Raw genomic sequence first — 12,141 nt, 5'->3', positions numbered from 1 at the left:
CTTTGGAAACTTCCAACACCATCTCCTCTGGAAGGACACTGTCAGTGCTTCTGATGCAACCTTATAAGGAGAGGAAGTCTCCAGGAGTATTTCTGCTTCCCTTCATCTGATTTACAATATCAGAGAAAGACTGTTTTGGAAACAATCCACAGGGCAATGTTTTCCTTAAGGTTAGCTTTGGCAGAAGTATCTTACTTATAGAATTTATACTGCATTTTTACATAAAGTATCCCATTTAATGCTCCTGGTAGTGCAACAACCCTTTAAGGCAGGGAGAGTGTGTGCTACCACTTCCATTTGACTGATAAGGAAACTGAGTCCCAGAAATGTAAGTTACCAGTCCAAGAGCTTTCAGGCTACATAAATGGTAAAGATGAGAGCTCAAACATGTCTCTTACCCCAGGGTCTAGTCTCTCCTCTAAATTGGCCATCTCTATGGGAATGCAGGCTGGTGCAGCCACTCTGGAAAAGAGTATGGAGGTTCCTCAAAAAACTAAAAATAGAACTACCCTATGACCCAGCAATTGCACTACTAGGCATTTATCCATGGGATACAGGTGTGCTGTTTCGAAGGGACACATGCACCCCCATGTTTATAGCAGCACTATCAACAATAGCCAAAGTATGAAAGAGCCCAAATGTCCATCGATGGATGAATGGATAAAGAAAATGTGGTGTATATATATATATATATATATATATATATATAATGGAGTATTACTCAGCAATCAAAAAGAATGAAATCTTGCCATTTGCAACTACATGGATGGAACTGGAGGGTATTATGCTAAGTGAAATTAGTCAGTCAGAGAAAGACAAAAATCATATGACTTCACTCATATGAGGACTTTAAGAGACAAAACACATGAACATAAGGGAAGGGAAACAAAAATAATATAAAAACAGGGAGGGGGACAAAACAGAAGAGACTCATAAATATGAAGAACTAAGGGTTACTGGAGGGGTTGTGGGAGAGAGGATGGGCTAAATGGGTAAGGGGCACTAAGGAATCTACTCCTGAAATCATTGTTGCACTATAGGCTAACTAATTTGGATGTAAATTTTAAAAACTAAAAAATAAAATTAAAATAAAAAATAAAGTTTATCATGGCAAAGTTTAAAAAAAATAAAAATAAAAAATAAATTGGCTGCCTCTAGCATCTTTAAAAATCCAGTGATCCAAGCTTGTACAAACTCTTTAGAGAAGAGAAAAAAGAGGAACACTTCCCAGGCTGATTTTATGTACTGTTGCAAGCTTCGTGTAAAAGCTCAGGGAAGGACAATATTGGAAAGGAAAATTGAAGATCAGTCTCATGATGATGAATGAAAAAATCCTGAATAAAACATTAAAAGGCTGAATCCAGAAACTTAAAAAAATGGAAGAAAAAAAAAGTCTTGGCCAGATTGAGTTTAATCCAGGAATAAAAGGCTAGACCAACATTAGAACATATAGTAATGTAATTTATATCATTAGTCATAGAAAAACTATGTTGTGATCTGAATTGATATAGCATAAGCATTTGATAAAATTCAAAAAAGCATTCATATGACAAAAAGCAAATAATAGCAATAATTATAATCCTTTACAACTAGAAAAAGAAATGTTCTTACTAAGAAAAAGGGTATCTTCAAACTAAAAAAGCAAACATTGTTCTCAAGTGTCAAATACTAACACATACTCTTTAAGATCAGAAAGAACACATGGTTACACACTATCCCTACCTCTACTCAGTACTGTATTAGAATCCTAACCTGTGCGCTAAAGCAAGAATAAGGAAAAGAATACGGATTCAAAAAAGAAGACATCAAACTATTGTTATTTATAGATATTATGTTGTACGTAGAACACTTCCAAGTATCTATGGATTATCAGAATTAATTAAAGAGTTTAGTAAGTTTGCTAGGTATAAGATCACTATGAGTCAACTACATTTCTACATACCAGCAAAAAAGGAAGTTAGGAAATGCAATTTTAAAAAATATTTACAATAGCAGGGGTGCCTGGGTGGCTCAGTTGGTTGAGCATCCGACTTTGGCTCAGGTCATGATCTCACGGTCCGTGAGTTCGAGCCCCACGTCCGGCTTTGTGCTGACAGCTCAGAGCCTGGAGCCTGCTTCTGCTTCTGTGTCTCCCTCTCTCTCTGACCCTCCCCCGTTCATGCTCTGTCTCCCTCTGTCTCAAAAATAAATAAACGTTTAAAAAAATATTTACAATAGCAACAACAAAATAAGGTACTAGGGAACAAGTCTAGCAAAAGATGTGCAAGACCTTTTGGAGAAAGATATAAAACTTTCGTGAAAGATATCAACTAAGACCTAAATAAGCAGAATGACATATTTGTCCATGTATAGGAAGATTGAGTATCTTAAAGATCTCATTTCTCTCCAAACTGTTCTATATTTTCAACGAAATTCCAATAAAAATCCCACTAAGATGTTTTGCAGTATTTTATAACCTAATTCTAAAACATATAAAGAAGAGCCAAAAGCCCAGTTACACCTGAGACAGGTGAATGTTCCACCAGAATCAAGACGTATTATAAAGTTTCAGTAATTAGGATTGTGTGTTATTAATACGAGGATGAAAAACAGACCAATGGAACAAACAGAGCCCAGAAATGAATCCACACCTAAATTAAAACATGATCTATGATAAATCTAGCATTACAGAACAGAGGGGTTATCCCATAAATGAAAATGGATTCCTGCCTCACACTATACATAAAAACCAATCCCAGGTGGATCAAGAACTAAAACAGGAAAAGTAAAACTTTGAAAGTTTTAAAAACAATACAAAAGACTATCCTCATGATCTTTGGATAGGGAAAGATTTTTAACCAGCAAGAAAAGTGCAAACCTTAAAGAAAAAAATCAATAAAATTGACAAATAATAAGGACTTCGGTTCAGTGCAATCACCATTTGAAAAGTGAAAATACAAGCTTCAGATGAGAAGATATTTGTATAATATGACCAACAAAGAATTATCCAGAATATGTGAAGAATCCTAATGAATAAGAAACAAAAAAAGAACAGGAAATATACAGAAAGCATAAACAGGAGTATCTGTGAAAAGGAAACACGAATGGTCAATACGTATGAATATGTACGTGAAGACATGCTCAATCTCATAATTAACTATATAACTGCAACTTAAGATGACAATAAAATAGCTTTTCATACACAAAAACCCAACAAAAGCCAGCACTGGTGAGGACAGAGAAGCCCAAGTGTTCTCATGTGCCACTGGCTGGAGCAGAGACCAGCTTCATCAGAGCAGAGAGCAATTTGACGTTACTACAAACTAGTTCCCTCAACTATTATTCCAACCTCCTTCTAGTAGCCATATTACATTGCAAAGGGCAGAAAACTAAAAATCTACGTTTCCAAGACACCCTGATAGCTGGAAATCCAGGTATGATTGAGCTTTGACCTGCCCAGGGTGTTCAGGGAGACTTGAACAGAATTCAGTGAGGAAAGATGGGGCTCAGGGTATTTGTTTTGCTGGCAGGAATTATAATGGTGGTTTCTCAGTTTTAAAAAGTGGTTTCAGATCAGAAGCAGCTTGGTTTTGGAGTCAGTAGTTCTAACAGTGGCTTCCTGATTTAGCTGAAGTGGCTTCCTAATTGCATCTAAGGCAGTGTGGCTTTGGAGCCAGAATTATATTGGCAGCTTTCAATTCAAAACATAGCTTCCTGTCGATGGGATTAGCTGTAGCTTTCTTGGTGGTGTAATCTTTTGGTGTAGCTTAGGGAATCATTCCTCAAAGCTCAGCCTAGAGTCTATTCCTTCTACCCTCCTAAGAATTCTGTAAATGATCAATAACCTATGGTTATTCACCTTTCTGTTTTAATGAGTTGGGGGTATTGTGTTCTTTGTAACTGTACCTTGAGCTGTACCTAGCAAAGTTGTACTTGCATACATCATACATCCCTGTAATTACATTCCTAGATATATGCCCTAGAGAAACCCTTAGATGTGTAGACCACAAATATGGATGGGAACATTTACTGCAGCATTGCTTGAAATAACGAAAAACTGGAAGCAATCTGATGTCTATCAAGAGTAGAATGAATAAATAAGTTGTGGTATAGTCATACAAGAGAATACTACACAGATATGAAAATGAGTGACCTATAGCTTTGCTTATCAACATGGATAAATTCCAAAACTAGAGCTGCATGAAAATCACTCAAAAAAATATATATACGGTATGATTTAATTTATACAAGTTTAAAACTAAACAATGTATTGCTTGGAGATACATAGGTACGTGATAGAACTGTAAACAAAATACAAGAAGTGGTCAACAGAGAATTCAAGATAATCACTGCCTCTGGTGGAAAGAGGCAGGGGTGTTATTGGAGAGGAAAACACGGGAGGCTCCAGAGGTATTTGGAAGTGTGTTGCTCTGAAGGTGGGAACAGTATGAAGTGCACAGCATGGCCCATAAAGTGTTCTTGACAAACATGTTTAATTTTGTTTAATTTTTTATATTATTTTAGAGAGAGAGTGCACAAGTGTGAGAGGGGCAGAAGGGGAGAGAGAGAGAGAGAGAGAGAGAGAGAGAGAGAGAGAGAAAATCTCAAGCAGGCCCCACGCTTAGTGTGGAGCTCAATGCAGGGCTCAGTCTCAAGACTGGGAGTATGACCTGAGCCAAAATCAAGTGAGTCAGATACTCAATTGACAGAGGTGCCCAGATGCCCCCAGCATGTTTAATTTTAATCTAATGAAGCTTTTGTTCTTTATAATCTCCCGATACAGGGAATACAGAGACCAGACGAACAAACTAAATAGTCCTTCAAGGAAACGATTAGACAAACCCACAATGTGGGACGTTTTTAAGAGAAGTGGTCCAATCACTTCAACACCTCAATGAACTTGGGAGAAGAGGAAGAGGAAGGAACAACGGTTCTAGAAAAAGAGGGATGTTCTTCATTGGATCCTGTTTTGAACAAACCAGGTACATAAGACATTTTGGGAACTGAGGAAAATTAAAATAACTGGGGAATTATTAGTTTAGTTAGATGTGATGTTGGTATTGTGGATATATGGAAGAATGTCATTTTTAGAGAGGTATGCTGAAGAATTTAGAGATGAAGCTTCTGGATGGACATAATTTAACTTTTAAATAGTTTTGAGAAATATTATATGCATTCATGTACATATAAAATATTACATATAAAACTAATATGACAAAATACTAAAAATTGTTAAATCTAGGTATGGATTACACTTGTGCTCATAGTATTCCTTTTTCTACTTTTCTGTATTATTTTAAATATTTTATAACAAAAAATATATAAAAGGAAGGATAAGAATTGAAAAAAATAATGAAAGTGCTAAATAATACAATCAACCATTGTTCAATTAAACAAATATTTTGGCACATACATAGATGGAATATTTTTGACATGCGAACAAAATTTGTCCTGGAAAGAGGGTTCTCAGTAGAGATATATGTACTAAATTCAGAAATACAGAAAAAAGGCCATTATCAATAGTTAGAAAATGACATCAACTCCTGAACAGACCTATTTTCACTCTCCTCTTATAGAAACATCTTACTCTGGATCCATTGTTTCAAGCCTTTCTAGGTGGTTTGGGACCACCAACCAGATTCTGAGCCTCCTGGAGACCCCTTCTCTCACCGGTAAGCATACATCAAAACAGATGGTACTTTGAAGGTACCTACTGAAAGGCTGAGAAGTAAATTTCCCACAGGAGAGTAGCCATGAAGGGTTCTGAACCAAATACATGTAAGGGTGAAAGGCTGAAAGATCTCTTCTTCAAGGTAAAAAATTTTCCCCAAAAATGAAGTTGAATCTCTCATTTGAAGGACCTCAGCTCTCAGAATCACCCATAATAATCGATGTTGCTGGGTTTCATCAGCCTCTGTTGGGTCACTGGATTCCTTTGAAACTATTTTCCTTATAAAGCAGGAAGAAAAATACAGACAGGAGGCTTTCAGATTGAACTTATCTCTGTGGAGCCCCTGGGGGGAAAAGGGGTCTCTCACCTACCATCAGTTCTCAGGCCAGCAAAAACAATTCTCCCCAGGATACATACGTCTACAAAAACTGCAACGTAATCCTGAATTCCAAAACCCTGGCCTCTGCTCACCCCTTATCCTTCTCAGTAACTGCAGTTAACAGTATTTGCTCTGTCGGCCACCTACTCCCTCCTTCTTGAAGCTCTTCCCTCCCTGGACAATGAGACTGAACTGGAGTATCTGCTATCTCGCTGGCCACATCTTCCAGCTCCTTTACTCACCCTGCTTCCTTCCTCTTGAGACCTAATGTAGGCATTTCACAAAGGCTCACTCTCCTCCCTTTTATGGTATATATACACAGTGGAATATGACTCAGCCATAAAAAAAAATAATGAAATCTTGCCATTTGCAACAAACATCGATGACTCTAGAGGGTATAATGCTAGGTGAAATAAGTTAGAGAAAGGCGAATACCGTATTATTTCACTCACATATGGAATTTAAGAAACAAAACAAACAAGCAAAAGGAAAAAGAGAGAGAGAGAGAAACCAAGAAACAGACTCTTAACTCTAGAGAACAAACTGATGGTTACCAGAGGAGAGGTCGGTGGGGGGATGGGGAAATAGGTGAAGGGGATTAAGAGGACACGTCATGAGGAGCACTGAGTAACGTACAGTATTGTTGAATCATTATAGTGTACACCTGAAACTAATATAACACCATATGTTGATTAGATTCAATTTAAAAAAAAGAAAAAAGAAAAAGAAAATTTTATTTACTAATTTATTAAGTTGTGGTTTCCACAACTTCTTCAGGGCCACAGCCAGGTAGTAATGAAGTGCTCGCTGGTCAACAGCAAAGTACAAAAGAGACAACAATATTGTATCAATTTAAAAGACCGCCTTTAAAAATGGTAATTCTTTACTGCTTTTTGTTGGTTTCAAGATGCCCTTTCTTTTCCTTTATGATGTAACACTTACAATAAATGGTAGGGTTTTTTTCTTTTAATTTCCTTACTTGGAAAATGTAAATGTGGCAGGACTATTATAATCTCTCCTTCCTTTTATCATATTGTAAGCTAATTTTTATATGGATAATAATCCACATTGTTAAACAATAAAAAAAGAAAGAAAGGAAAAGTGAATGGTCTCCCTGCCACCCCACCTACCTCTGTAGATTTCTTAGTATTTTTTTAGTTTCCTTATGCATAGAGATATATATTATTTTACCCCTCTCCCAACCTCTTGAGACAAAAAGGAATTATTTCACATGTCTTTTCAGATCAATATATTATCCTGGAATTTATTTTTTTGTATTGGCACATAGAAGTATTTTTTTCTTTTTCAAATAGGAGCATAGAGGGGCGCCTGGGTAGCATAGTCAGTTAAGCGTCCAACTCTTGATTTTGGCTCAGATCATGATCTCATGGTTTTGTGAATTTGAGCCCTGCATGGACTCTGCACTGCCTGCTTGAGATTCTCTCTCTCTCTCCCTGCCCTTCCTCCACTCACACTCTTTCTGTCTCTCTCAAAATAAATAAGTAAACCTTAAAATATAAAAGATTTTGAAAACCCTTATAAATGGGAGCATAGAATTCAAAGTTGGAATAAACTATTATTCATTTAATCAATCTTCCAAAAATAAAAATAAAAAGCTCAACCCCCTTCACAGTCTACCTATCTCTTATATTAGGATGACTCTCAAACTCAGATCGGTCTAGCCCTAACTTCATTCTTTTTTTTTCTTATTTTTTTTTTAATATGTATTCATTTTTTGAGAGAAAGAGACAGAGCATGGGTGGGGGAGGGGCAAAGAGAAAGGGAGACACAGAATCCGAAGCAGGCTCCAGGTTCCCAGCTGTAAGCACAGAAGCACACAGGGCTTGAACTCACAGACTGTGAATTCATGACCTGAGCTGAAGTCGGACGCTTAACCAACTGAGCCACCCAGGCACCTCCCCTAACTTCATTCTTGAGTCCTAGATCCAAATTTTCAACTACTGGCTGGAAAGCTACACTCAGTTGGCTCACAGGTGTTTTAAATTCCATCTGCTCAAAATTGAAAGATGATCCCTGCAAACCTGTTCTTCTGCACTAACTCTTCTGTTCCTTCATGAGAAAAATATATTGGACATTATGATATCCACATAGAGCACTATCATAGTATTATCACTGAATATCACCACCCCCTAGATTCAGCTTAAAATCTCCATCCTCCTTCACTGTTCCCAGTGCCCATTTTACTGGTTCTGAACTCAGGAGACTATTTATAAACACAAGTTCCAGGGCCCCATCCACAGGTTGGGAAAGCACTGCTCTGGATATAATATTTTCTCAATTAAATCAGACCAAGGGAGTGCGGAAGCACATGGGACAGTCTCTATAAAACTGCTTTTACAGGGCTGTGCTTGTGATGGTCTCAGTTTCTCAAAGGATGTACAAGAGGCCGTATGTCCAGTATAGTTAAAATTACTCTTGTACTCATTACAGTGGTGTGGTAAAGATGCGCATATTACATCACAGAGGGACCTTTTATGAGGCAGAGTCCCTGCCCAATGAGGAAACAACCCCAAGAGAGGCAGACTAGAGGCCCAGCAGAGGGAAACATATGTTGGCTTCAGTGACCCACTCGTTCCTTGAGGACAACACCTATTTCGACCTAAGAGCAACCCCGGAGGGCTATGGACTTTAAACAATGTTCTGAACAGGCTCATCTCAGGGGACAAAGCAGGTAGGGAAGGAAAGGAAGCAATGGGAGGGGAGAGGAAGTCACTCCCCATTCCTGCTCCAACCAAAACTTCCACTCACCTGCTGTACAGATGGAGCTGCCATGTTTTCAAACAAAAGATTCCATCTGAACAAAGGGTTCAGTAGCTTTAAAAGAGTTTTAAAACTACTATTGTAGGGAAGTAGAGACTGGCAAAATCGACTGGGGACAGACTGCAGAAAACCTTGAATTTTAAACCGAAGTGTTCAGATTTTCACTTCAGGCCAAAGGTGAACTCCCTGCAAGGTTCTGTGGAAGGAACAGAATGGTGAGAGCAATGTTTAAGAGACCCAGTGTTCAGGATGGAGACCAGAATTGGGAGATAAAATGTAGGCACCAAATGCCAGGTATTTTATAAGGGACTGAATTGGAATTTAAAAAAAAAAAAAAAAAAAAAGAGCGAGAGAAATGAAAGAGACATTTCAAAAGGAGAAAATTCTGGACTTTATAACAACTAGCCATGGATTTGAGGATAAAAGAAAGGGAGAAGTCCAAAATTATGTCCAGATTTTAGATCAAATGACTAAAATGATTGTATCATTAACAGATACCGGCCATGTCTTAGACCATTTGGGCTACTATCACAGAATACCACAGACTGGGTAGGTTACACAGCAAACACATCTCACAGTTCTAAAGGCTGGGAAGTCTAAGATCAAGGCACCAACAGATTCAGTGTCTGGAGAGAGATCACTTCCTAGATCATAGACAGCTGTCTTCTCACTGTGTCCTCACATGGCAGAAGGGGTGAGGAAGCTCTCTGGGGTCTCCTTTAGAAGGGCACCAATCCCAGGGCAACTCAGTCGGGTGGCTCAGTCGGTTAAGTGTCCGACTTCGGCTCAGGTCATGATCTCACAGTGCGTGGGTTTGAGGCCTGCGTCAGGCTCTGTGCTGACAGCTCAGAACCTGGAGCCTGTTTTGGATTCTGTGTCTCCCTCTCTCTCTGCCCCTCCCTCACTCGCACTCTGTCTCCCTCTGTCTCAAAAATAAATAAACATTAAAAAAAAATCTAGAAGGACACCAATCCCTTTCATGAGGGCTCCACCCTTATTACCTAATCACATCCCAAAGGCCTCCCCTCCTAATACCATTGGGGGTTAGATTTCAAAATATAAATTTGGGGGGAACAAACATTCCATCCACAGCAAGCCAGATAGAGATACATGGAGAAAAGATGAGGCATCTTCTTTTAGATCTATGGAGTTGAATTGACAACAGGACACCATGGTCACCCCCTTACAGGCAGTCAATCTTAACTCCCATTGATTCACATCATCATTTCTATTTCATCACCAAGGACTATCTGCTGCTTAAGTCTTTGGTTTATTTCTATTTCTAGCACATCGTGTAGCTCAAGCTACCATCACCTCTCACCTGAAATAGTCCCAAAAGTACTCTGGCCCTTACTAATCTTGTCTTTATACAGCAGTCATGTGATCTTTTCAAAATGAAAATCTGCCTCCCTGCTTTAAAAAATTTTCAATATCGTGCTAATGATCTTAGGGCCTCTGCCCTAAAAATTTATGCCAGCCAGATACCTTACCTATCTCTCCAGCCTCATCTTCTTAAGTGCTAGTTACATTTTAAGTAGTTCCATGCTCTGCCTTTTGTTCATAAGGATGAACTGTCTCCACACGCCCTGCAATCTCCAACTCCTAACCCTGCCAGGGTTAGCTTCCATTCTCCCTCACAATATGCCACCAGTAATCTCTTCCTTGGGCCCTTCTCTGACCACCTTGCCTAGTTTAATTCCCCCAATCATGGGACCATGTACCTAAAGTCAAGACAAAACAGGGATATGCGGGCCTATTGAGAACAAAACAAGATATAAAGGATATTCTGATCCTTCTTTTAAGGTCTGGTGACAGTTAGGTGGCCAGCATAAGTCCTCTGTGGTGATGTGTATTTGCCCCATGAAGTTGACTGTCCAGGAAACATTAGCAAGAACACTGTGCAGCCCATTCTGCTGGACATTGTTACAGCGACCTAATCACACTAGAGGAATGATATCATGGTTTCCTGTTTATTCAACTCTGCCTGGCAGTTCCTAGTGTTATAAAAAAGAAGAAGAAGAAGACAAAGACAAAGACGAAGAAGAAGGAGAGGAAGGAGAGAAATAAGAGGAAGAAGAGGGAGAAGAGGGAGAAGGAGGAAGCAGAGGAGGAGGAGGAGGGGAGGAGAAAGAATCAGCACCTGAGTCTAGGGATTTATATTAATAATGACATCTAGACTAGGAAGCTGCTGTGGTAGAAGATCCTAAAAGAAAGATTAAAGCCATGAACTATCCTACCAGCCACCGCCCCAATGGAATACCTGTGGTTGAGAGCTCTGTACTCCATAGTCAACTGAAAACTCCTAACCTTTCCTAAAATGCTGCTACCAGTATAATCACTGAGTCAGCTAGAAGACAAGGAAGAGAGAGGTCACAGAAAGCCTTCTAAGAATTGTTCCTTAAGAGATGAGTCAGGGAAGTGAGGATGCATTTATCTATGTATGAAATACAAGGGCGCACTCAAAGTAGGCCTGAATCAGTGTTTGCTTATTGATGAATAAACAAACATTAACTGAAACCAAGCTCATCACCATCTCCTCTGAATCAAATTTTCCACCTGCTCTCCACACTCTGCCTTTCCACATTTTCCCAGGCTTCTAGGCCCAGTGGGTGCCACTTGAGACTCACCCTCCCAGTGTATAGCCTTAATCATGCCACTGCCCCGAGCAAAGCCTGCCATGGCCCCCACTGCCTACACCAATGATTTGAAACTTTAGCTGTACATCAGAACCACCTTTAAAAGGGTGCAGAGACTATGAACTTGAAGATTCTGATGAGTAAAACAGAAAATGAACTATTACCTCTCACATCCTTATTATGTGCCAAGCATTATTTGTACGCTATACCCTTTTCATATTCTCCTGGAGATGTAGTCCTATTATGGTTGAAGATGAGAAAATAAGGTCCTGAGACAAAAGTAATTGGTCTAAGATCATATAGTTGGCAAATGGTGGAACTATAATTCGATGCCAACAAGTCTGTTGAATTTTTTATTGCACCATGTGAGCTCTGGCCATCCAAATCCCTTATCTGGGCATTTGAGACCTTAAAAACTCTGACTTCTAAACTCGGTAAATTTCATTGCATAAAAATAATACCTTAATTTAAAAAGTTAATAATTAATAAAGTTAATAATTATCTTCACAACACTTGTAATTTTGCTTTTATGAGAGTAATCCTAATGGGTGTAAAGTGGTAACTCATTTGTTTTCAACTGAATTTCAACAAGAATTTCAACAAGAATTCAACAGAATTCAGTTGGCAAGACCCTGGTCCTGCCTTCAAGGAGCTTACATCTAGTAGATGATAAAGAAAATAACTATACTACAAGA

At 38.8% G+C, this 12,141-nt stretch overlaps 1 protein-coding gene across 6 annotated transcripts in view; it reads left to right on the top strand.

The window, feature by feature from the left end:
• Nucleotides 1-8,579: 8,579 nt before the first annotated feature.
• The window catches only part of CDYL (chromodomain Y like), a 241,096-nt gene continuing 237,534 nt past the window's right edge, over nucleotides 8,580-12,141 (top strand). For all 6 annotated transcript variants that reach the window (XM_042985824.1, XM_042985828.1, XM_042985827.1 and 3 more), the window contains exon 1: nucleotides 8,580-8,721. The gene's annotated coding sequence lies outside the window, so the exon portion shown is untranslated. The remainder of the gene's footprint in view (nucleotides 8,722-12,141) is intronic.

The sequence above is a fragment of the Panthera tigris genome, chromosome B2, assembly GCF_018350195.1.
Source record: "Panthera tigris isolate Pti1 chromosome B2, P.tigris_Pti1_mat1.1, whole genome shotgun sequence".
Classification (NCBI taxonomy): domain Eukaryota; kingdom Metazoa; phylum Chordata; class Mammalia; order Carnivora; family Felidae; genus Panthera; species Panthera tigris.
The sequence above is the reverse complement of the archived record's forward strand: the minus strand, read 5'-3'. Positions and strand labels throughout refer to the sequence as shown.